Raw genomic sequence first — 25,763 nt, 5'->3', positions numbered from 1 at the left:
ATGGATTTAAATGGGAGATAGAGCATTTACAATAAAATGCTAACATTTTAACATTTTCGCTGGACATGTGCATTAATCTGATGGTTATTCCACATTCTGAATACACAAGCTACATCTTACTGTATGACCTGAGTGTAAGCAACAAGTGCTCCCATCTGTGTGCAACTTGAGAAAAGAATTCTAAACTAGGACAACCGAAGCATCTGTCTATCTTGAGCTTCAGCTATTTGCACTCAGTGTTGGATTATGGATTAACTACGAAAATCAAAGAATAACTTTCATAGACATAGCATGCACTGTTTCTGGCCTAATGATTAACGATTTGCTATGGGGCAAAGGGCAGGGAAGACGGGGAAGAGTGGCGTGTAATAGAAATCTGCTCCAAGCTGCCAAATACTTGGCCAAAACTTAGTTCCATGTTTTGAACCCATTTTTACTTAATATGGCTGAAGTACAATTAGATCAGTTGTGTGGCTTTTTAAGATGTACCGTATTTCTGCTGAAGGAGAGCCCTTAATGAACTGCTATATATTTAGATCAGTTGCTTTCCAAAATTCAGCCGTTTCTAATACCATATTTGGAGGGCAGTATTCTCTCTCTGCCCTATATCCATGACTCCCAACCCCCACAGCAAGTTACAGGTAGAGTCACTAGAAATCCATGCTAAAATAAAGCTTTGTGTTGAGTTAACTTTTCTCAACATTGTAGCATGTGCAGTTTTCTTAAGATTTCAGAAGTATGGAGAGAATGCTCATGAGATTTTTAGCATGGATTTCTAGTGACTCTACCTATAGCTTGCTTTGGGGGTTGGGAGTCAGAAAAAAATGTGATTTGAGTTAGGAATTATTTAAGAACACTTTATTAAATGACCAAAAAGCCACAACTGAGGAAGAAGGCTGTATTGGTTAAAAAGCCAACTTGGTTTGGAGGGGAAATGAACGCAGCTATAAAAAAAACCCCTAACAAATGGAAAGAAGGGAACATCGAAAATAAATATAAATCAGAAGCTAAGAATTGTAGAAAATTGATAGGGGAAACAAAAAGAGACAGGGAGAAATCTATGGCCAGCACAGTTAAATACAATAAGAAGGAGTGTCTTAGGAACCAAAAGATTCCTAACACTGGTATTGGTCCATTACTAAATGGAAAGGGTAGAATTATCAAAAGGGAGAAGTGTTCAATAAATGTTTTTCTTTTTTGTATTTGGGAAAAAAGAGAGAGTCATATAATATAACACTCTTTCCACTGCACTATCATTAAGGTTAAGCTTCTGTTACGGTTCTTTTTAGTGAAAGTCATGGACAGATCACGGGCAATAAACAAAAATTCATGAAAGCCTGTTACTAAAAATAACTGTGACAAAATGGGGAGGGAGGAGGGTCCAGCTCCCACGGCTGCTGAGGCTCCGGGGTCCCCCCTGCTGCCCAATGTTGCTGGGAGCTGCGGACGGCTCCCTCTGGCTGACAGCTCCAGTCCCAACGCCTCGGTGCTGAAGTGGAAAATGTCACAGAGGTCTGTGGAAGTCATGGATTCTGTGACTTCCGTGACAAAAGCTTAGCCTTAACTATCATCTCAGGAGGATGTTAAATAGAAGGTCTGGATACCTTGTACCCAAGCTTTTAAAAAAGCTGGGTGAAAAGCTTGTTGGACCGTTAATGTTGATTTTTTTCAATAAGTCTTGGAACAGCAGGGACGTTCCAGAAGACAGGAAGAAAGCTAAAGGTGAGCCAATAGTAATAAAGGGTAAGTGGGATGACCCTGGTAATAGTCCTTCTGACATTGATCCCAGGCAGGGTAATGGAGTGGCTGATATGGGACTTGATTAATAAAGAATTAAAGGAGGGTAATATAATGAATACTAATCAACATGGTTTCAGAGTAGCAGCTGTGTTAGTCTGTATCCTCAAAAAGAACAGTACTTGTGGCACCTTAGAGACTAACAAATTTATTTGAGCATAAGCTTTCGTGGGCGACAGCCCACTTCTTCGGATGCATGGGTTTATGGAAAATAGATCATGTCAAAGAAATGTCTCATCTTTTTTTATAAGATTATAAATTTAGTTTATAAAGGCAATAATGTTAATGTAGTAAACTTCCGTAAGGTGTTTCACTTGGAACCACATGACATTTTCATTTAAAAAAAGTATAATAATATAAAAATTATCTTGGTACACATTCAATGGAACTGTAAACAGGGAATCATCATCAAATGTCTGTGTCTAGTGGGGTCTTGCAGGGATCAGTTTTTGGCCCTACACTATTTAACATTTTTATTAATGACCTGGAAAGAAACATATAATCATAAAGTTTGCCGATGACATAAAAATTGGGGAAGCGATAAATAGTGAAGAGTACAGGTAACAGATACAAAGCAATGTGGATTGCTGGGTAAGCTGGGCTCAAGCAAACAATATGCATTTTAATAGGGGTAAATGTATACATCTAGGAACAAAGAACGTACTTACAGGATGGAGGACTCTATCCTGGGAAGCAGTGACTCTGAAAAAGATTTGGGGGTTGTGAATAATCAGCTGTACATGAGTTCCCACTGTGACACTATGGCCAAAAGGGGTATTGTAAGTTTTGGGTGTGTAAACGTGACTTCTGAGTTGGAGTAGAGAGGTTATGTTACCCCTGTATTTGATGCTGGTGCCACTGCTTCTGGAATACTGTGTCCAGTTCTAGTATCCGCAATTCAAGAAAGAGGTTGATAAATTACAGAGGGTTCAGAGAAGAGCCAAGAGAATGACTAAAGGATTCGAAAACATGCTTTATAGTGATAGACTCAAGGAGCTCATTCTATTTAGTTTAACAGGAAAAAGTTAAGGGGTGACTTTATTACAATCTATGGGTACGTCTACACAACAAAGAAAAACCTGCGGCTGGCCTATGCCAGCCGACTCGGGCTCGTGGAGCCTGGGCTATGGAGCTGTTTCATTGCTGTGTAGACCTCTGGGTTGGGGCTGGAGCCTGAGCTCTGGGACTGTCCCACCTCACAGGGTCCTAGAGCCTGGGCTCCAGCCTGAGCCCAGAAGTCTACACAGCAGTGAAACAGCCTCACAGCCTGAGCCCTGTGAGCCTGAGTCAGCTGGCACAGGCCAGCTGCAAGTTTTTCTTTGCTGTGTAGACATAGGGAACACATATTTAATATTGGGCTCTTTAGTCTCACAGAGAAAGGGATAGCAGGAGTCAATGGCTGGAAGTTGAATCAAGACAAAATTAAATGGGAAATAAGGTGTAAAATTTTAACAAAGAGAATAGTTAACCATTGGAATAACTCCCCGAGGTTGTGATGGACTCTCCATCACAGACTATTTTTAAATCAAGATTGGATGTTTTCTAAAAGATGCTCTAGGACTAATTTTGGGGAAAGTTCTATGGCATGAGTTATACAGGAGGTCAGACTAGATAATCATAGTGGTCCATTCTGTCCTTGTACTGTATTAATGTAATTACACTCTATGCATTCAAATCTATAAGGAAAATAGTACATACACAGTTAATTATTTTCTTTGTAATTAACTTTATTTACCAACCAATTTTCCCTCTCACTTAGCAAAGCAATGTTCTTTAATGAGGATCATATTTGTGAGACATTTGAATTGTTAAATTAAAAATAGTTTGTTTATTCTTCATAAGCTACGGAAAATATGGACTTAGAATAGAAGTGGCATTTGCTTCGTAACTACAGCAGGATGCTAAAATTCACATGTTTTTTCTTAAATTGGAGTGTCCTAGGTATTTTTAAGGTAGTTTGTTAGCTGGCTAAGACACGATTCTGGAATGGTTGAAACAATGCAAGTTCAATTATTTCTTCTAAGTTAAACTCTTTCTGTCAAGGATATCTATCTTGTTCACCTTGAGGCACTGGGATCACACTTTCTCATTTCCATATAATCATCTACTTAACAGAAAATTGCATGGAATTCATCTTGTTGCTATTCTCCTTCAGGCCGAAAAAGATGATGTTGTGCTTAACTGACAATTTCCTTGTAAAATCATATGCAGTGAGGTACTTTTAAAATACAAACCTGTTAAGAAATAGAGCTGTTAAAGATGACCTTTTCTTCCTACCCAAACATACATGGAAATAGAAGTTTATGAACATGTTCTGGGTGCAGTGGGCATGAATACAAATGACTGTATTGTGTGTGTGTGTGTGTGTGTGTGTGTGTGTGTGTGTGTGTGTGTGTAAATGTTAAATTCAGCTTTTTTTTTTTTTTTTTAATTTTAATGTGGGGAAACGTTGCTTGAGATACCAAGACCCAAATTCACAAGAGTCTTGGTTATAAACCTAGTAACATCCATCCTTCACTAATTATTAGAGCTGGTTGGGAATTTTCTATTGCAATGATTTTCGGAAAATCGGTTCTACAAAATTGAAGTTTCTACAGGAAAAAGTTTGATTTTTTTTTCATGTCAAATAGAAATTAAATATTTGATTTAGGATCCGTTCAACCTTAATCAGAATATTTATTTTTGTCCCAAAAAAGCGACATGAAAGAAAGTCGGGCATCAGGCTCTCAAACTACAACTCCCAGGAGGCAATGTACCCCAGTGGGAAAATGCAGCTTAATGCTCTAAGCATTTCAAATCATTTCAACAATCCAAAATTTGATTGAGAATGTTGACTTGTGTGTGTAAGGGGGAGAGGGGGGAGCTTGAGCAAAACTTTGTAAATGAAATATTTCAACATTTCCAAATTAAAAATGTTTGGAATTTCCATTCCACAATTTTTTTTTTTGAAATGTCAACTTTTTGTCTCATTTTGAGACTAAAAGAAATGTTTTCCATGGGACAGAACTCAGTTCACTCAGTTCTACTAATTATTCTGAAATGTTGGTTTCTGCTTGATGTCACTTGGCTTTTAAGAGTCCCATTGTCTCATCTTACATAAGAACATGAGCAAGGCATCATGTTTTTGCTGTAATGGGGCATGGAATTCTGTTGTCTTTGGTGCAACAAGTTGCCTTGCTGAACTACTTCAATGAGCACAGTTCACATTCTCAATGGAGTCCAGTCTCTTTCCCTTCCAGGAGTTAAAGTTTAGCTGAAGCCACTCACCTTAGGCTAAGCTGCTCCTTGGTTTCTTTTTCTAAGATGCTCAGCCCACACCATAGATCTTTTTTTCTCCCATCTCCATTATATCCCTTGGTAAGAAAATCAGCCACCTCCTCCCACCTAGCTGTTTCCAAGTGGAATCAACATCTGATTATAGGGTGAGGTGATTGAGGTGAACACTGCTAGCTTGTCACACTCAGCTCATTCCCTTCCATTTTAAGGACTTCTTAAGACATTTCCAAAAAGGGATTTGATTTAATCACTGTTGGAGCCTTATTTATAATTTTCCTTTTCTGTTTTTTTGTTAGAGCCTCTCTCTTTTCAAAATGGCTTTTAAGTATACAGTGTTTAAATTCTGCTGTACAACACACTGAGAACTTTGACAAATAAACATGCCAGCTAATTCAAGGTTTGGATGGGTTGCTGTTTATCAGAGATTACAATTTATTAGAACTGGGAAACCTTTTTATGCAAATTGTTTTGAAAAATGGAATGGAGCTTTTGTACAAAATATATCCAATTTTGATGGGGGGGAAATGGAGAAAAATCTGGTTTTGACAATAAAAAAAGTCTTTATTTTTTTCTTTCCCTGCATTCCTCCCCATCTACTTTCCTTTTTTAATCTTTTAAAGAAAGAGGGCAAGTATGAGGGGGCGAATCTTTTTCATTTAGTCAAAAGCCAAAAATTCTTTGGGAAAAAATTTGAACAAAACATTTTCATTTTGATAAATTATTTCATTTTGTGTAGGGATAAAGAATATAGATATTGTAAAATAACTTTGATAAACTTTGTGCTCAAACCCAAACCATGAAAGTGATGGCAAGCTCTACTTTTCTCAGCTGAGTGTCTATCAATATAACTGTCCTTTCAGTGGACATAAAAGCACATCAGAATGAAGCGAGTAAGTGTGCTTTAATAATGACAGGTTTCAGAGTAGCAGCCGTGTTAGTCTGTATCCGCAAAAAGAAGAATAGGAGTACTTGTGGCACCTTAGAGACTAACAAATTTATTAGAGCTCTAATAAATTTGTTAGTCTCTAAGGTGCCACAAGTACTCCTGTTCTTCTTTTTGTGCTTTAATAGAATGCCTATAGAGATTACAGTGAAACTAAAATAGAATTGTTTTCAATTAAAAAAAAGTGTGGATTGAGAAGCATTTTGACTGGTGAACATTAGCTACCTGACCTTGCCTATGTGACTCTGTCTCTCCCTCCATCCCACTTTGTACTTCTTTGATAAACTTATTTGGTACCATGCAGGCCTTTTGATGTGCACCTTGGTAACCTATCCAACATATTGTTTGTGCTGCAATGTAGTGGAGTCAGAGCATTCTAAATCCCATAATGTCTCAGACAATCCTGGGGGATTTGGAATGTACAACACTCTACTGTACCTTAGCACGTGCATAGCTCTATGGAAAGACAGGCAAGTAAGTTGTGCAGCATGGTCTGTTGAAGAGGTACCTGGATGCATATACATTTGAAATGGAAGGGAAGGAAAAACTTGCTCAGAAGACAGACTGGATGGAGAAGCTGGAAGGAATTGTTGGGGGCGGGAGATAAGGAGGGAATAGGCAGAGAGAAACATTTGCCATCACCTGCTCCCAATATAAATCCTCCCCTGCCTGTACTTCATTCTGATTCCTTCAGTTGCAAAAAATCTCTTCTGAATTTCATTTCCTTCCTTCCAGTGACATTATTAAAAAAGATGTCCTGGTTTTTAGTGGGAAATAAAAATTGTTCACCATGTATACAATGAAGGAAAACTATCTTAAAATTTTCTTCTGGGTAATTGGATAGAATCCCTGCTACTAGATGGCTTTCCTTAAGAAGCCATCAGAAAAGTAGTGATTTGAGTGTTAGTAAATATATTACACACTATGAGGTAAATATGAAAACATAGAGTACTGACATAGAGACATGTTCTACAAGAATGAAAATGAAAGTGCTAATCAGTGAGTATTCTAGAAGACCGTTGTGTATATATTGTCATTGTTGCCTATCACTCGATACGAGGATGATGTCTGCCGGGAAGATTTTTTTGCGGGGGTTTCATTGGTGAAACTTAAGATGGCTGTGAAGTCCAATCCGTGTTCGACAGGTTTTTCCACATATATGATGGATGGTTGCTTGGAGAGAGCACAACTGCTGGCCGGGATGCTGTACAATTTCTTTCTTCCTTTGCTGTTTCTCAGCCTCTTGAGCAAGGCAATTCTCTTTAAAATGGAATGAGGCTTGATGTATGATGCAACACCATTTCAGTCTATTGCCAGCCAGCTCTTCCCAATTCGTGGGGTCAATGCCTCCCTTCTTAAGATATACTTTCAGGAGTCCTTGTAGTGTTGTTCCCTCTGTTCCCCTGTGGATCTTCTTACCATGACTAAGTTGAGAAAAGAGGACTTGCTTCAGAAGATGAGGATCAGCCATCTGCACACAATGGCCAGCCCAGGGAAGTTGATTTTTCATAATCTTCACCTCAACAGGGGTGATGTTAGCTGCAGAGAGAATGCTGGCATTAGTGTGACAATCTTCCTATCTGATATGGAGAATCTTTCTAAGACAGAGCTGGTGCTAGCACTGCAGATGCTTAAGATGGGTTCAGTATGTCACTCATGTCTCGCACCCATAAAGAAGAGTGGGGATGACTACTGCATTGTAGACCAGAATCTAGTTTCCATATGAAGACCTCTGTCAATAAAGACACGATGAAGCGACTTTCCAAAGGATGTGCTGGCACAAAGGATCCAATGTTCAATCTCCACATCAAGATTGGCTGTCTGGGAGAGGTGGCTACTAAGGTAAGGGAAATTTTCAGTGCTTTCCAGGAGTTCATCACCGCTGACAATTAGTGGGAGAAGGGGGGCAACTTGTGCTGGGGCTGACTGGTGGAGCACCTTAGTTTTCCCAATATTGAGAGAAAGTCCCAGGCTATGATAGGCACCTAAGAAAAGATCAAGGGTGGATTGTAAGTCAGCCTCTCTGTACACAAGGATGGCACAGTTGTCAGCATAGTGAAGGTCGGTAATAACAGTCCTGGTGACCTTAGTTTTAGAATGAAGATTCTGCAGGTTGAAGAGCTCGCTGTCCATGCAATACGCAATCCCAATTCCAGAAGAGAGGCGGTCACGAATAAGAGTCAAGATTACAGCAAAATAGATGGAAGAAATGGTTAGGCCACTAACACAGCCCTGCTTAACACCAGTATGGATGGTGAACAAGTCCATCTCCAACCCATTACAAAGGATGGTGGTGGTCATCCCATCACGAAATAGCCTGAGAACATGAATGCACTTAATGGACAACCAAACCTAGACAGCACCTTCCATAATGCTGCATGATTAAGGAAATCAAAGGCCTTAGGTCAATAAATGCCATAAACAATGGCTGGTGTTCTTCTTTACACTGCTCTTGGATCTGTCGTGCAACAAAAATCATGTCAGAGAGGAAGGCAATGCCTCAGTAATTCCTACACATTGACTTGTTCCCTTGCCAGTATTGTGACCATTTTTAGGAATTCTTTAGGTCGGATGAAATTTCTTCATTAACCCAAATTCTAATAAGAAGTTTATGACGTTTTTGCACAAGTGCCATTACACCAGCTTTGAAGACTTCCAAGGGATGCCATCTGGGCCTGGTGCCTTGTTGTTTCTAGTCTGAATGATGGCATGCCAAACTTCCTCAGGAGATGGGGGGCAAGCAAGAGATTCTATTTATTACAGAATGCTGAGAAATGGACTCAATGGTGGCAGCTGAGACTTCAGATTCGTGGTTAAGTAGAATCTTGAAGCGCTTCTTCCAACATAGCTTGAGGGCTGCATTGTCCTTAAGAAGAGTGGATCTGTCCTGGGATCGCAGAGGGGTTGTGCTGCTTGAGCTTGGCCCATAGATGTCTTTCGTTGCTTAAAAAAAAAAACAAAAAAACAAAAAAAAAAACAAAGCTTCTCATATCAGGCTGATTGGCAAAGCTCTGGATCTCCACAGCCTTCGTTTGCTCCCACTGGTTCTTGATGTCACACAGCCTTCTTTGAAAAACAGCTTTAAGCCGATGATAAGTCTCATTTTTGCTGGTTAGAGAGTTCATTTTGCCAAGTGCAAAATGTGCTTCTCTTCTTATGAATAAGTGCTAGGATTTCCTTGTTGTTCTCATCAAACCAGTCCTGATGGTGGTGAATGGAGTATCCAGTCAACTCTCACATGCCTTGTGAATAATGCTCTTGAACTCCTCCCAGTGTGTTTGGATATCATTGATGATGTCAGATAGGTCAAATATCAGAGGGGTAGCCATGTTAGTCTGAATCTGTAAAAAGCAACAGAGGGTCCCTGTGGCACCTTTGAGACTAACAGAAGTATTGAAAGCATAAGCTTTCGTGGGTAAGAACCTCACTTCTTCAGATGCAAGTACTTGGAATTCTGGAAGGTACCACTGGAAAAGAAGGGTTGGGGAAAGTCAGCTCTAATGGCATTCTCCTCATCAGCAAATGTATGGAGCATGATTTGCTTATCACAAATACCATCTTTGGACAGAGGAACAAATATAAGACCACTTGGAAACACCCAGACTCTAGACACTGGCATCTCCTGACTATGTCATCGTTAGAGCCCGTGATCGTAATGATGTCCATATTACATGAGTCATGAGAGGTACAGATGACTGCTGGACAGACCATCATTTGGTCAAATCAATCATGAACGTGTGGCTTGCACCAAATCACTGTAAACAACCTGTAAATCACGCTGGTCCTGAGACCCTTCACAACGCCTCATCGAGAGTCTCTTTGACCTATCTGTAAAAAGCAACAGAGGGTCCTGTGGCACCTTTGAGACTAACAGAAGTATTGGGAGCATAAGCTTTCGTGGGTAAGAACCTCACTTCTTCAGATGCAAGTACTTCATGACCAGCCCCAGGAATATGCCTCTCTTTAGATGACTTTCCTTTTCAAAAGGAGGTATAGCCTGGACTGGGAATTGAGAGAGACAGAGCTGGCAACAGAATCTGTTTAACTTCCTGTTTGGCCTTGGGCAAGTCACTTGACCTCTCTGCCTTTTTCTGCTCCCATCGTATGTATGTTCTTTGGGAGCAGGAACTGTCTCAATATGTTTGTACAGAACCTAGCACAATGGGCCCTTGATCTTAGCGTGGGCATCTGGGCACTAATATGATACAAATAATAAACAATAATAATAAATAAATGGATCGACATGGACAGACATCTTTGTGACCTGTAGACTAGTGACAAAAAACATGCTGCAATTTTTTTTTGAAGGAGCCTAAGGAAGTTAAGCTCCAAAATCCCACTGAAATTCATTTGGAGCTGAGCTACCAACTGCCTTAGGCTTTTTGAAAAGCCTCGTCTTAATGCATAACAGAATCTTCCTTGCATTTGAGTTGTCATTTGCTAGATTAATTTGATTGGGAGACTATGGAGCTAAGAAACTGAAGCCCAGATGTTCTCTCTAATGTCTTCAGTTGCTGTTTGGATGATATGTAGTGGAGTCTTATTCTCTGCATACTTGTATATGTGTAAAAAGAGTTCAAATAGCCTTCCTGTTTTTTAATATTCTTTTAGTGAAGCGATTACAAACTAGGGAATCCTTCATATTGATCCTTACTTGGTGGCACGATTTTCATAGACATGACTATACTGCACATTAGTGCAGTGAGTGTTCTCTTTAGATAGTACTGATGTAATACATCGAGTGGTGAACTAAACACAACCACCTGAAAGGGGGATAAATAGAGAATTTTTTCTAAAGATTGAAATTTAAAATAAAAAACTAGTTAAATTTGTTTCTGAGGAGGGTTATGGGATTTTGAAATCCTTTTGACGTGACAATTTTGGCTGCTCCTCACTATTGAGGAAGTTTGTGGGACTTAGACTTACTGTACAAATGTATAGTAAAAATTTAGGCTCTGATGCTGCAAAGACTTAAATATGTGCTTGCAATTCCACACTGAGACTAGTTCCACTCACAGTGGACTACTCATAATGTGTATAGTTAAGCATATGAATAAGTCTTTGCAGGCTTGGGGCCTTAAAATGGAAATCCTGGTTGTAACTTGGTAACTTACCAAGTTCATACATTTTCTTGCTACTGGAAAAGCATTAAACAGTTAACACTGTATTTTAGTTCAGCATATGATTTAAGTTACTTCCTTCACTCTCCTTACTGGAGGAAAATTAAATATGTAAATGTCAGATTACTGGTATAGCAAATCCTTCTAGTATAGACACAGCTCCTACTGACAAAAATTTGCTTTTGGTGGTGTAGTTTATACCCGTTCCCTGAATGAAAAAAGTGTTTTTGTTGGTGTATAATTGCATCTCTGCTAGGGCTTTTGCTGGTATAAAAACGTCAGAAATCATACTCTATTATTGTGCTGACAAAAGATTCTTGGGAGGACCTAGTCTTAATGGTGCTGTACTTGCGTTATATTCATAACTACAAGCACAGGGTTTTCATTTCCAGACACTAATGTGCATTGCTTTGCTAGTACAGTGATAATTGAGAATATATCCTTAACTGTTTCTTCATGCTCTATAATTTTATTCTAAAAATTCTCTTGAGACTTTGGTGTTCAAGGTCTTCACCTGAATATAAATTTGACATTGTTTTTCTGCTTTACAACATTTGTTTCTACCTCACTTTTTTTTTCCTGGATGAAATTTTGTAGGTGATTAGTCTGTGTTATATGCTAGGTCCATCTGATACTTCTGGGGAAATTCTGCATCACTATGCAATGCAGAATTTGTGCAGAATTTCATTTTTCCCTGCAGAATTGGTGCAGAGCTGCTGGCCGCCACTAGTGACCGCTGTACCTAGCAGAGCCAGGCTCTCCAGCTCACAAATACAGGACAGAGAGAGAGTGTGTGTGTGTGGGGGGGGGGGGGGGGGGGCGGAGATCTGGAGGGTTCTGGGCAGCTGCGGTTCCCATCATGTCCTGAAGGAAGGAGGCAGCATTCAGGAAACTCCATACGAGCCTGGGACCCAGCATCAGGCTGTTTCTCTTTCTGGATCCCTGGGCTCTGGGGAATTGGAGGTACAGGAGTCTGGGATGGGGGGCACCCCGTGGCTGGGCTCTGGAGGATAGAGGTGTGGGTGTCTGAGCTGGGGCGTAAGGGGTGTGAGTGTCTGGGCTGAGGGTAGCCCTGTGGCTGGGCTCTGGGGGAAGGGGATGCGGGTTTGTGGGCCATGGGGTGCCCGTGGCTGGGCTATGGTGGGAAGGGGTGCAGATGTGTGGGCCGTGGGGGGCCCTGTGGCTGGGCGTAAGTGGAAATTTCTGCCTCCCCTTCCCCAAGATGAGCCCAGCTGGCACATGTGACTCACCCAGACTGAGGTGCCCAACAAAATCATAACCGAGAAACAGGAACTGAGCTGTCATAGTAGTTTCTTAACTCTCTACTCCTGGAGGAATCTTTTTTGTTATCTGTATTGTTACAGACATACTTGCTGACAGGTATTTTGAAATACAAGTACCCAAATGAAACTTGTGTGATTATATTGTGTTATTTTGACACACAAAATATACAGAATTTTTTTTGGCCCAGATCTCCACCAGGAGTAATCTGACCATGTGATCCCAGGAAAAGTACATCCTTGCTTAGATTAAAGTTTTGGTTCATGGTCAGAATTAGAATCTAGCATGCCCTTAAACACAACACTATTATGTGAAGGTCAAGTTAAAATTTGGAGCAGTCAGTCTAGGCTGTGGCCTAGGGTTGACTCCAAGTGAGGCTAAAGTGTATTGAGCATCAGCTTTGTTATTGCCAATGGGAATGTGTTACAACAATCAATGGAAGCTAAGTATTTAATACTGTCCCATAATGCTTTGCAGAGACCGCAGAATGGCCTTAAATAGCTAGTGTCAATAGGTCAACCCAACCAGAACTCGCTTCCCAATATATGTTGCCAGTCACAGTCACATGCCTTCTAGTTCTTTCATAGAGGTGAAGTTCTTCATCATACTGATTCCTGAAGTATCTGATGAACCTAGATCTATAATGGATGCTAAGAGCATATCACAGAGGGCTTGCATCTGGCCAGAGGCCACCATCAGAACTTTGGGCTGATGCATCAACATTTCACAAATTTGGCTGGTACAATTAATACCAACATTTGTACAATGTAATGCATGCCCAGAAATAATTTCAACCAACATAATTCAAGTTTAGAGCTATTATGGATACTTGGATATAACAGCAAATAAACTGAATACATGTGAAAGGTCTGTGTGCAGATGCCATGACACCCTTTAGTTTGCATAAAGCTAATAATTCTAGTTAAGCACCTCTCACCTCTAATATAATCTGTAATGTAGACAAAGCCATAGTATCTCTGACCTTGGCTGGCTTGAAGATGACCTTTCCTTTTATGATAGTGATTGATATCCTTAAAGGCTAATGTGTGTTGGGGGATGGTTTTTCCCTGACTCTGGTCACCAAGTGGGAGAGAGTCCACACTTGGATTAACTGAACCCCGAGAGAGGCATTTCCCCTCTTCAAGGAAAAGTGATGGCTGGAAGGTGCAATGAGGGTGGGAGGCAGTCCTCAGCCTGACCAAGTTTGTTGCTGCACTGTTGGCAGAAGATATGGGGCTGCCCCTTGACTGCCACTATGGCAGTTTTCATTTGCAGGCACTAAAAGAAGAGGGGGAAAGTCCTGGAATAGTCACCATAGCAAATCCTGTACGCAATTGGTTTGATCAATATTAATTTTTTTTAACAGAATGTATTGGATATTTTAAATGAAAAATACAGAAATATCACACACTCTTCTTCCAATTTGGAAATTATGAGAATGCAGATTTTGTACTCCTACTTACTGGGGCCTTCATCTCAAACTTTATTCTACGTTGATTTTAACCTTGCAATTACTTATTTGGCTTATGATGAATAGTGCGTTCAAAAATATTGAATTATATGATGGCTCAATGATGAGCTTTTTCAAACTGTTCCCAGGTCAGTAATCTGTGGTGCTGTTTAAACTTCATTTTGATAATTGCAACTAGATGACTAATCTCCTTTTTGAGGTTTGTGTTTGTATGGAATAAGTCCAGGACAACAATTTTAAGTGTATGTTTTCCCACTGTAACTATATTTTGTAGTTTACTCTGAGATTAGTAGGGAATTTAAATTTTATTTTAATTTCCGCATGGCGTTTTTTAATAAGGCAGCATATCTAGTGGTTAGAGACCAAAAGTGGGAATCGGGGGTCTTGAGTTGTATCCTTGACAGATGAGTCATAGAATCTATATTTCAAGAACCATATGATGTTCAGCAAATCACTTTGTGCCTTGATAAGTAAAATCAAGGAAGGTAATAAAAGTGCCAGGTATTTTAATAAATATTTAAATTTTAGCGGAAGCATACTTTTTTACTGGAACATGATGTAATAACTGTATCCTGCACTAATAAATTCTGGGGCAAAGCACTTATAACCACATTACTGGAGAGTATACTCAAAGCTGTTACACTAAAATGAACTCTGTCTTTTCAGCACCTGCAGTCTGTCATAAATCTCTCTCCTCTGATTTACCACTGAACCTCATCACTACATATGCTCCCAACCAACATCTGACCCTTTAGCCCATTCCCGTTACGAACCTGTTCTTTAATATCTCTGTGTCCTCATACTGCTGCGCCTTGCCATTTAGGAATATTTGTATTCCTTCTTCCCATTTCCGCCTACCGTCCGCTCCCAGCAAAACCCCACCTAAATTTTAAAAGAATTTCTATTGTGTGTAATATCTGGGATTAGCTGGGATCATGGGTTTGCCTCATGCAAATCTGCCTTTGTGGATTATTGCCTTCATAACTCCCTATCACTTATGACCCCTAGTTGAATTGTTTCTCAACTGTACAGTGATTATTCGGCTCTCGGCATTGTGGCTAATAGCCCTTAGTCAGAGTACTGGGATTTATAACCATACAGTTATTATGCAAATTAAAATCTCTCAACCAATCATACTGTAGTGAATTTCATAACACAGGATTAACCACATATTTATGGGTCAATAACTGTATAGAAAATCTTGGACTCTGGTTGGCTGAGATGGTTCTACTTTCAATACAATTATCAATAAGTATAACATTTTTAAATGTTTATTTTCTGACAACTGTCAAGGAAAAAAATATAAAACAAAAGTGAAATTGCCAACCATCTATCTATACGCTGTATAATATATTCAGATAGATGTACTTTATTCTGAAACATCATTCAAATACTCCTTTTCTGCATGTGAGATTCATAATCAGATGTTGGCTTACAATAATAAGGTATTGTATGGTCCAATAGTCACTATGCAAAAAAAACCCTCTGGTTTCAAATCCTAAATATTCAAAGTGTCGTGAAATAAAGGAGATACCATAGGAAGAGTAACCTACAACATTACTAAATGTATAGTATCTGTAGTTGGGGCCAAAAATTTATGGAAGAAAAAAAAACAATTAAAAAAATAAAAACATGCCATCCCAAAGGGTAGAACGTTTTATTAGTGTATGCAGATGTGCTGAACTTGAATACCTCTTCTCAGGTCTTAATTTTGTTTTCCCATTTGTGAGAACTCAATTTATGGCAGAGTTTGAGAGACCTTTCTGTAGTGCACATCTGGTTCTCTGGTGACTTGTGACAGGTAAAGTGGAAGGAAGAAAACTTTGAGCATCTTGGTAGAAAGCAGAAGCAGTTACAGATAGGCTCTGGCACAAGGAATTATAGAGAGACACTGATCTGGAGGTGATGGTGAATGATGGCATCTCTTCCACCCAAGTAGCTGCTGAATCATGCCATGCTGAACTATTTTGGAATGTGAATTGCCTTGTTATATCTCCGTTCAATTCTAGAAACTGGCATTTTTTATGAAGAATTATTAGCCTACTTTTTGTGGAAAATCACTTGCATCCAAGATATCCTTTCAGAATGCTAGGAACCAATGGACATCCATCCATCCAATAAAGTATTGTCAACCTAACTCATTCATGCAACAAGAGGCACTGCAGAAAACTTAGCCACCACCTGTAACTCTGATCCCTGACTGCCTTGATTCTCTTTCCCAAGCCAAGAGTATGACACCTATTAGATGAGACTGTTGCCAACTCTCTTGAGGAGGAAAATCTACCATCCTAAAGTATCCCATAATCCAACCATCGATTAAACCATTGCTTGAGCCAACTGTTCGCTTTAACTAACACCCAGTATGTAACCTCTTAAGTAGTTTGCTTAGAAATAGGAAGCTCACCAAGGGTTGCCTCCATCTTGCTTGAATATTCTAATACCCTGGACCTCTCCCAATCAGTTTTCAGGCTAGGACGTGGAACAGAGATGGTGCTGGTGGCAATGAGGGATGATTTAGTTTTGATTATGGACAAAGTCTGAATAGCCATACTTATGTTGTTGGACTGCTTTGCCAGTTTTGATACAGTTGACCATAGGCATCAGCTTCTCTGACTCTAAGGTTCTTAGCTGCAAAGATCCATTGGGAGATTGTGCAACAATATTGATTATGCCAGCAATTTACAAATGAAGCTCAGCTCTTATGTCAAACACAAATAGCACCATCTCCCACCTATCAAAGTGCCTGACCGAGATCAGCAACTAGTTGAAATGCAGCTGGCTCTAAAACTGAATCTTGGAAAGACAGCGTGCTGCTGTGATTGGAGGGAGAGGGGGTGGGAAGGGGGAGGAGGAGGTAGAGACAGACACCCAGTACACTACTGATTCCATACCGAGCCATCAGATTGCTAAAACTGTGCAAAGTTTTTGTGCCCAACTCAACTCTTTGTTGCTCCTGGATACCCAGATAGTGTGTCTTAGACAGCTGGGGCTATTTCCATCTACATCATATAAGTAGACTGCATAGTGTTCCACACATTTATGATGATTCTCTGGACCTAGATATTAAACTGCTGAAGTCAACTGTTGGTTCAGAACACAGCAGCCTGTGTGCTCAGCAACGTAAACCACTGAGAACACATCACAATCATGCTTTCCAGCTCCTTATTAGGATCGCCACTGAATATCGGGTCAAAGTAAAGGTTTTGGGCTTCCATCTTCAAAGCTCTCCATAGAACTGGACTGAGTTTACATAAGAATCACTTCACCCAATGACCTCCCACAATAGTTATGGCCCACTGCAATGGTCAACCTCAAAAGTAAGACTCTATGGAGAAGTTTTATTGCTGACTGACTCGCAAATCTGGAACTTGTTCCAGAATCAGTGCTGAACCCTCAGCAGTTTCAAAGCTAAACTGACCTCTTCAGTCTAGCCTTTGCACAATAACAGCCCACACTCATGAAGGCCATTTTTTTTTCTGATTGGGGTGAAAGAGTTGAATGTATCTCTGTGTACTTCATAGTTTTGGGAGGTGCTCAGACACAACTGTGATGGTTTTCTCATAGGAAAGATAGGTTAATCTCTCTGAGAACAATATCAGTTCAAATGTGGATACCTTTTAAGCTTTGCATGTCTCATTTTAGCGTGTTTGGATGGATATCTGGCTCACTGCCCTGTCTCCCTGGCTTTCACCACTGACAGTCAAAATGAATTTATTATAGGATTACTCTACTCATTTAAAGTGAAAATTGGTAATTTATTGCCTAAATAGTATCCTTTGTACATGACTGATTAGTAGAAAAAGCTGTCCTTGCAGGTACATAATTTGGAGGGCTGTGTGAGGAATGGAGGGTCAACTTGACACATCTGGAAAAGCATCTCTGGCAACTACTATGAATGGATTTATCAGGAAGGCTAGTTAACGTTTTGCAGAACTACAAAGGAATGTGGGAACTTTTAAGGACTAACACCCTGGAAATATAGTTAGTCATGAATAGCAGAGAATCCAGATCACAGTTACTTCCATGTCACTATGGTGGTCCTAGCTTCAAAGTCTCTTCATGCTGAAGGACCCTACTCTCAGACACATTTCAGAGTTCCTGCTGAAGGGAAGGTAAAATATGATGAGACTTCAAGTTGTCTTTAGAATCAGTCACATTAAATAGCCACTAGAAGTACATCAGAATCTTCTCTGAATGCCTCAAATCTTGGCTCATCTGAAAGGCGAGATAGAAAGTCTGATTCCAATTAAATGGCCATTTTTGACAGAAGATATTCTAATTGTGTTTCCACGGTATGTGCAGCCAAGCTATTAGTGAATCAGTAAAATGAGATGTGTTTTCTGGGATCCTAACATCATTTTTTGAGGAAAAAGGGTAAGTATTAAGATTCTGAAACTCAGTTATTGAAATTTTTCCCACTTGTTTTTTTCTTCAAGTTGGATGTTGCTGAAGTTTCCTTTTTCAGTGGTTTTGTACGGCTGAACCACTTTAATGGCCTCCTCATTCTGCATTCATTCATTCATTTCTTTTTTCTCACATTGCCTTTTGATTTTTCTGATTAGACACATGGCAGGGCAGTTATTGTATTTCTAGAACCTTAACTGTCATAATATCTGGGTTCTCTGAAAAGGTATTGTAAGGAATACTCTATGAATAGAGAAAGGTTGTCCTCCCTTTTCTCCCCTCTCTAGACATTTAATCCAAGAGGAATAGAATGATCGCATCCAATTGCCATGAAAACACCTACCCAAAAAATACAAAATGCACATTATGTTCTGAAAGTCACAAGACGTGGGTTCAATTCACATCTAGTGGAAACCTGTTTCACAGCTACAGGTTCTTCAGAGAGAAAGCTCTGCCCTCTGCTCCCCCTACATAGATAATACCTTACTTGTATTTGAAGTTGGAATGAAAAATAGGCTGCTAATCTGAACATAGGATAACCATCTGGAGCTAGTTGTGTTCTCACAGATCTAGTTGAGACATCTAGTCTGGTTTTGGACATACAGGCCAGAAGTGGGGGTGAATCTGTGATTAAAACTTGAATGGTGGTGGATCTGTTGATGACCAATCTTGAGTTTAACAGCAAGACCTTCAGTTTGGGGCCCACTGATCCCTCTTGTTCAGAATTCTCAGGCAGTATTGAGGGAAGATGCCTGACCCTGGGTTTTAACCTGGAAGTAGGGGATGTTTGAACAGGTGTGTCTATGCCAGCACAACCAGTATGGGGGAGGTCACGAGGTCTGTATCCCAAGCATGTAGTGTATCCTAAGTCTACCCAGTCACCAATGTGAAGCACTTGTGCTCCATGTCCATTAGGTTTTTATTATGGAAGAAGAGTAAGGGGAAAGGGGTGGTAGCTATGCTGTGACCTAGCACCTACCAAGAGGCACCTCTATGAACATTTAATACTCTCATAGGCCCTAGATGCCACACTCTGGCTGGAGGTGATAGCATGAGGGCCACTGATGACACTGGAGTTGGAATGAGGAAAACAAAGTCACACAGAGAGAAGAGAAAGCAGTGGACCTTCTCTCTCCCTTCCTATTCCCACAAAAAGTATTAGCCACAGAAGTGCTACAGGAGAGTAAAGCTATGGAAGTGTCACATGTAAGAATGTGACTCCATGCAAGAAGGTGTGCAGTGTTTGTCCCAATATTACTACTGCTTCAAGGGAGAAACCGTCTGAAATTCAGACACTGAGAATTTTCAGAATCAGAGTTCATTGAACTTCAGATATTGGATGTTCCCAAAAGAGGAGTATCAGAGGGGTAGCCATGTTAGTCTGGATCTGTAAAAAAGACTCTGTCACTTTTTACCAAAAGAGGAGTGTTTGTGTGGAGGGTAAGAGGAGTAAAGGTGGAGATGCTGGGGTTTTTGAGATAACCTAGAAAATTAAAACACAACTGCTCCTGCTAGTAGTATAGCTGTGTCAAGAAGACAAGAGAAATGTTTGATGGGCAAATATGGTGGTGACGGTGAAAAAGGGGCAGTGTAAATGAAAAAAAAAAACATTCAAGGAAGTGGCAGGCCACGCTGAGCAAGTCTCAACAATGCACTAACTTGTGTGGAATTGTTTGCCTTGAACAAGAAGACATATACAAGGAAATTTGCTGTTTTTGCTTCAGAAGGGTGAGCCTCCACAGTTTCCAAGCCATCTTAATACATCTGCACTCAGGAATTAGTAAAACTATTTCCCCATGCTTATCTTCCCCCCCGCCCCGTACAGTTCCTTATATCTCCTTGTCAAGTGCTGGAAATGGGCCATTTTCATTACCACCACAAACAGTTATTTTTCTCTCCTGCTGACAACAGCTCACCTTAACTGATCACTCTCCTTATAACTTGTGTGGTAACACCCATTGTTTCATGTTCCTGGTGTGTGTGTGCGTGTGTATATATACAGGGCCGCCCGGGGAGGTGGGGGGGGGCAAGTGGGGCAATTTGCCCCGGGCCCCACAGTGGCCCCCACGAGAGTTTTTCGGGGGCCCTGGAGCAGGGTCCTTCACTCGCTCTGGGTCCCCCAGAAAACTCTCGTGGCGCCCGGGCCCCCAGAGCTTCTTCTGCTCCGGACCCGCCGCCCAAGTGCCCTGAAGACCCGCGGCGGGGGGTCCTTCCACCCCAGGACCTGCTGCCAAAGACCCTAGGCCCCCTGAATCCTGTGTGTGTGTGTGTGTGTGTGTGTGTATATATATCTTCCTTCTGTATTTTCCACTACATGCATCCGATGAAGTGAGCTGTAGCCCACGAAAGCTAAAATAAATGTGTTAGTCTCTAAGGTGCCACAAGGACTCCTGTTCTTTTTTCTCAGTAAGTCACTAATTCTATCAGCAAACAAACAAATGTAGAGACTACATAGTAGAAAGTAAAGTACAGTCACTGTTGTCTTGTCTTCCAAAGGATTTTTGCTACAGAAGCTAAGATTTAAATACATTCAGTGTATAATGTCATTATGTGATCTCTCAGTTTCTAGTTATCATAAAAATCTGTTTGTATTGCAGAAATATGCAAATATGTTGCTGCCTTCTGCTCTGGAGCTTCTCCATCCACCATATTGCCTTCCTCCCTGGCCTAAGTCTCACCCACTGTAATTTTATTGATCTTCCCGTTCCTGCTTCTGTGCTATGACTGCCCTTAAAAGAGAAGAGCAGGAGGCAGGCAGAAGCAGTTCCTTCCAGAATGAGAACAGGCCACTGTGAGCCCCCCATTCCCACTGGAACTTCTTTGATAGAGTGTATTTATATGGGCTCTTTGAGCTTCGCTTTTCCATTTGTGTGTAAGGAGGAAACACTTTGCTTCTAAGTTGTTTAGCTTTTGTGGTTCTTAGGAACTTCCCAAGCGTGGAGACCGTGCCTCTCTTGGAGGAAATGCGGGAGTAGAGGCAACCAGCATCAACAGTAGCTGCAGTATTTGTGAGGACAGAAAGAGGCTGCTACTGCAAATAGCTTAGAACTGTATGGGACATGCCTCTTGCCCTCTGTCTGTCTGGTTCTCTCACACATGCTCTCTCTATACTGCCTTCCAATCAGCCATGAAAAATACTATTCCCAACAATAGCAGTAATAAATATGAGGACCCATATTCATTTGAATTAACTGTGAATCCTGAATTTTAAACTTTAAGACTCAGTCAGCTCTACAAGTTCCAAACAACTGAAGTTAGCCTAGGAGCTGCTTCAAATCTTTTCAGTACAAATAACAGTTATATATTCTCACTATGGTGCATTTTAAGTTTATTGAAAAATACTCTGAAAAGGGCAACACTTTTTCAAAAGTTAAGTGACTTAAGAACATAAGAATGGCCCTACTGAGTCAGACCCAATGGTCCTCCACGCCCAGTATCCTGGCTTCGACAGTGGTTGATGCCAGATGTTTCAGAGGGAATGAACACAACAGTCAATTTGAGTGATTCATCCCCTGTCATCCAGTCCCAGCTTGTAAGTCAATGGGACTTAATGTCTTAAGTCGCTTAGAATCTTCTGAAAATTTTACCCTGATGGATTTTTCATTGCCATTGCCATATAATCCCATACAGCTCTGCCACATAAATCAGATCCTTTCTACAGAATTTCAGTCTACTTTGCTGTATAGTACAAAGGGCTTAGCTTATAGCCATTAGTCATACTTGGAAGTTTCAAAGGACTGGCCACAGATGTTCTGCAATTTAACAAATCACTTAAGTATGTTGCAATCCTCAGCAGTGCATATTCAACGTACATTCCATGTACAGTACTGTAGTTAACCAATTTTTAAGACAGTGGTTCAAATTCAGCTGTCAGTGGCTCCAGTGCAACTTCACTGGCATAACTAAGGTTGCACAAATAAAACAGAGAATTAGGCTCAAAAAATGTGTATCCATTGCATTTAAATGAGCAATACCTGTCTACATGATTATGACAGCTCACTAGGAGGTATTCCAAATACCTTCCCTCAATTGCCAGCAGAGAGTAGTGGTTTGTTTGTTGGTTTTTGAATCTGCATCTTGTATCTTTAGTTTTGATAAAGATTACACAATATCTAATACATTGTCAGCTGTAACTTACCCTGTAAGTCTAAACCTAAGTTTTAGCTCACTGAATCCCCATCACCATTTTCCATAATCTAAATAAATACATAATTAAAAAAAAAAAAAGCCCAACAAAACTGCTGTGTGTTTTTTTAAAAACAATTCCCTCTTTGAACTTTGATCATAGGTTAGATGTACCAAATTTTGGTTTCCTCTGGAAAATCCTACAAAACATTCAGACATTTAATATGTCAAGACTTTCTTTAATGCTTTTAAAAAAAATAAAACCTTAGACTTTCAGTATGGCTAGTAGTGTTTCTTCACGGCCCAATTTTAATGTTCTGTGAAAAGCATACAGGGATCTGCACCCAGTCCAGAGGCAAAAGAGAATCCGATTTTATTTCTCTAAATGTCAGGACTGGGGAGGGACTGTGACCAATGTACAATTTCTGCATGTAAACCAGAAAGAGCCAAACAGAGCCCTCTACTTTGCAGCACTTGTTCAGAATGTATTTTCAGTGTAGTCAAGTACTACTGCATGTTACTGTATGAACAAATATGAGTAGAGAGAATGTAGAAATGACAGTCTTAAAAAGTAAACAGGGCTGCTTGTCACCTAGAGGGTGATACCACTAGCACTGGAGATGGTGATATAGTTGTTGCTGGCACAGATATATTTAGTGATGAGTGGTACATAATAGTAGTTCAAGACCTATAAAATATTAGTGAATATTACTCCACTGAGCACTAATTCCACGGCACTACCACAGTACTTAAAACCCTGACTTTCTTGAATGGAGGAAAGTCTGATTAAATGTTAAAACTTTTTATTCTACCAAATACTAAGCTGTTTGTGCTTATCTACTAATTATAAATTATTTTTATAAGCTATATTTACTTCACAAGTGTATGTACATCATATTTTTTCATTTATTGAATAAAGTGGTAGAAATGCTGAGTATTGTTGATATTTTGGCAGAAGAGATGGTTGAGTCTGCTATGATAGGCATAGAACTAGAGGAATATTTTTTGTTTTCATAAAACCAAGGACAGGATCAGTTCAGAAAAAGATATTGAATAAAAGTGAGTATTCTAGCATTGTAAAAAAGGACTGATGGACAGTATGAATAACTTTGTGCATTTGTGGTCACTGTAGAAAAAAAAGTTATGGAAGAAAATTCCTAGAACAATGCAAGGTTTATTTATTTATTCATGAGTTGGGTATTTTGGGGAAGAGTGATTTAAGATACAATTGGTCTTCATCAGGTATACATTTTCTAAGGGAACAGAATGTTCTTTTAGCTACTCTTATGGAATCTAATCAATAGAGCATGGACTTCCTCTATGCATAGGGTCAGATTCTTTTTTGTGTTGCTCAGCTGATGCAAACAGTCTGGCAAGCAGATAGATCTGGCATTCTGAGAATTCCCTTGGCAATGGGGGAAACTAGGCTGGCATAGAGGTGGTGTATGCAGCTCCTGCACAACACCCCCATTTCTAAGTAGGTAGAGATTATGATTCTAAGAACCACTCAGTGCTAACTGGCAGAGGGGTCACTGTTCTGTAACAGTAGCCCCGACAGGCCTTATAAACTAACGTCACCCAACACATTGCTGACATAGTATTTATCTATAAGGAATGTCGTGAGATTTTAAATGAATCCAGGACCATACTGATCTTCATAATCATTGTGTGATGTATGTACAGAAGTCGTGTATATGTACAAAGTAGATGTCTAAATCAAGGCAGGGTTGACAAACAAGCTTTGAGTCAGACAAAGGAAGTTGTCTTGCTATTGACTATGTAAATTAAGGACTGTAAGCCAACACAATGAAAGCTAAATCTGCATAAGGAATATATGGGGTTGGGAGGACACTGGAGACTAAGGGCTTGGATCAGCACTGTGGCGATTGAGCCACCAGGGGTCGATTTAGCGGATCTAGTGAAGGCCCACTAAATCGACCGCAGATCACTCTCCCGTTGACTCCGGTACTGCACCGGAACGAAAAGAGTAAGGGGAGTCGACGGGAGAGCATCTCCCATCGACATAGCGTAGTGTGGACCTCGCGGTAAGTAAATCTAAGCTATGCCGACTTGAGTTACGCTACTAATGTAACTCAAATTGCGTCGCTTAGATAATCTTTCCCCCATAGCATAGAACTGCCCTAAATCACATGGGGGTATTCTGACTCTGGAGGCAAAACAGTGAATGTTGGGAATATCAGAAGGCAAAAAGGACACATCTTTATCCATCACTGAGGGAGCAAAATGGACAGCACTTTTTGCACTCATGAAAGGTGGATGCTGGGAGCCTGCTTTAGATAAGAGTCTGTTAAAGTTAAGTTTAGACTCTTAGGGAGTGTGTTATACTTTGGTTTATATGTGACCATTGATGTTTCCATTATCCTTACTCAGCGACAAAGAGTCCTGTGGCACCTTATAGACTAACAGACATCTGACAAAGTGGGTATTCACCCACAAAAGCTTATGCACCAATACGTCTGTTAGTCTATAAGGTGCCACAGGACTTTTTGTCGCTTCTTACAGATCCAAACTAACACGGCTACCCCTCTGATACTATCCTTACTCAGTATCTCTTAAATACTTACAGTATTAAATGAAAATAATGTATATGGAACACCAAAAGCACCCAAGGGTTGCAATTATCCGATAAAGACTAAATTATCTGTATCTGGTTAAATAACTATCACTTGCACCACTCATGCAAAAGTAGTACTACTTGTAGAAAATGTGTAAGCTTATGGAAGAAAACAAATAATTACAAAATAATGTTCCCTTTGGCTGTGATGAAAAGTTTTGCATATTTTGGACAGTATCAGCATTGTGTTGAAGACTTGCTATTCAAATATTTCCTTTATATTAAATATCTGAAGGAATACAAATAAGGTTAAAAACTCTGAAGTTTAAAGAATAAAACAATCAAGATTCTCATGCAGTTAATGAGATTGTTCAGAGTTGTATTAATACCCCTTAATCTTAAAAGATATTTCTATTATAGAATGAGGCTTTTCTTCTAATTTTTAGTGCCATACAGAGAATTATTGTTCATACAAATTGTTGATATAAAAAGCATACTGAATAATGCATATTCTGAAAGGTAGTTTGTTATGTGCATATTAGAAAAAGTGAAATAGCTTCAATGTCATTTCAGGCACTAATCCTCAGACTAATAGATTCAATTCCTTAGCAAAAATATATATAGCGAGAAAGATGAATCAACTAAATATTCAACGGAAGGAATATAAATAAATAAGACCCATTTTTAAAGATGGCTATATAGTTAATCTAGGACATATTTCTAAAGCAAAAACATTTAGTACATGTGAAAAATATGACACTGGTTCAGTAC

General features: G+C 39.9%; 2 protein-coding genes across 5 annotated transcripts in view; one reads left to right on the top strand and one right to left on the bottom strand.

Moving 5' to 3' along the window:
* The window catches only part of DOCK1 (dedicator of cytokinesis 1), a 538,770-nt gene that overhangs the window by 201,575 nt on the left and 311,432 nt on the right, over positions 1 to 25,763 (top strand). The window lies entirely within an intron of this gene.
* The window catches only part of INSYN2A (inhibitory synaptic factor 2A), a 76,443-nt gene that overhangs the window by 25,249 nt on the left and 25,431 nt on the right, over positions 1 to 25,763 (bottom strand). The gene's annotated exons all lie outside the window — the stretch shown is intronic.

The sequence above is a fragment of the Trachemys scripta genome, chromosome 7, assembly GCF_013100865.1.
Source record: "Trachemys scripta elegans isolate TJP31775 chromosome 7, CAS_Tse_1.0, whole genome shotgun sequence".
In the NCBI taxonomy this organism is placed as follows: Eukaryota; Metazoa; Chordata; order Testudines; family Emydidae; genus Trachemys; species Trachemys scripta.
This window is presented reverse-complemented; position numbering and strand designations above follow the sequence as displayed.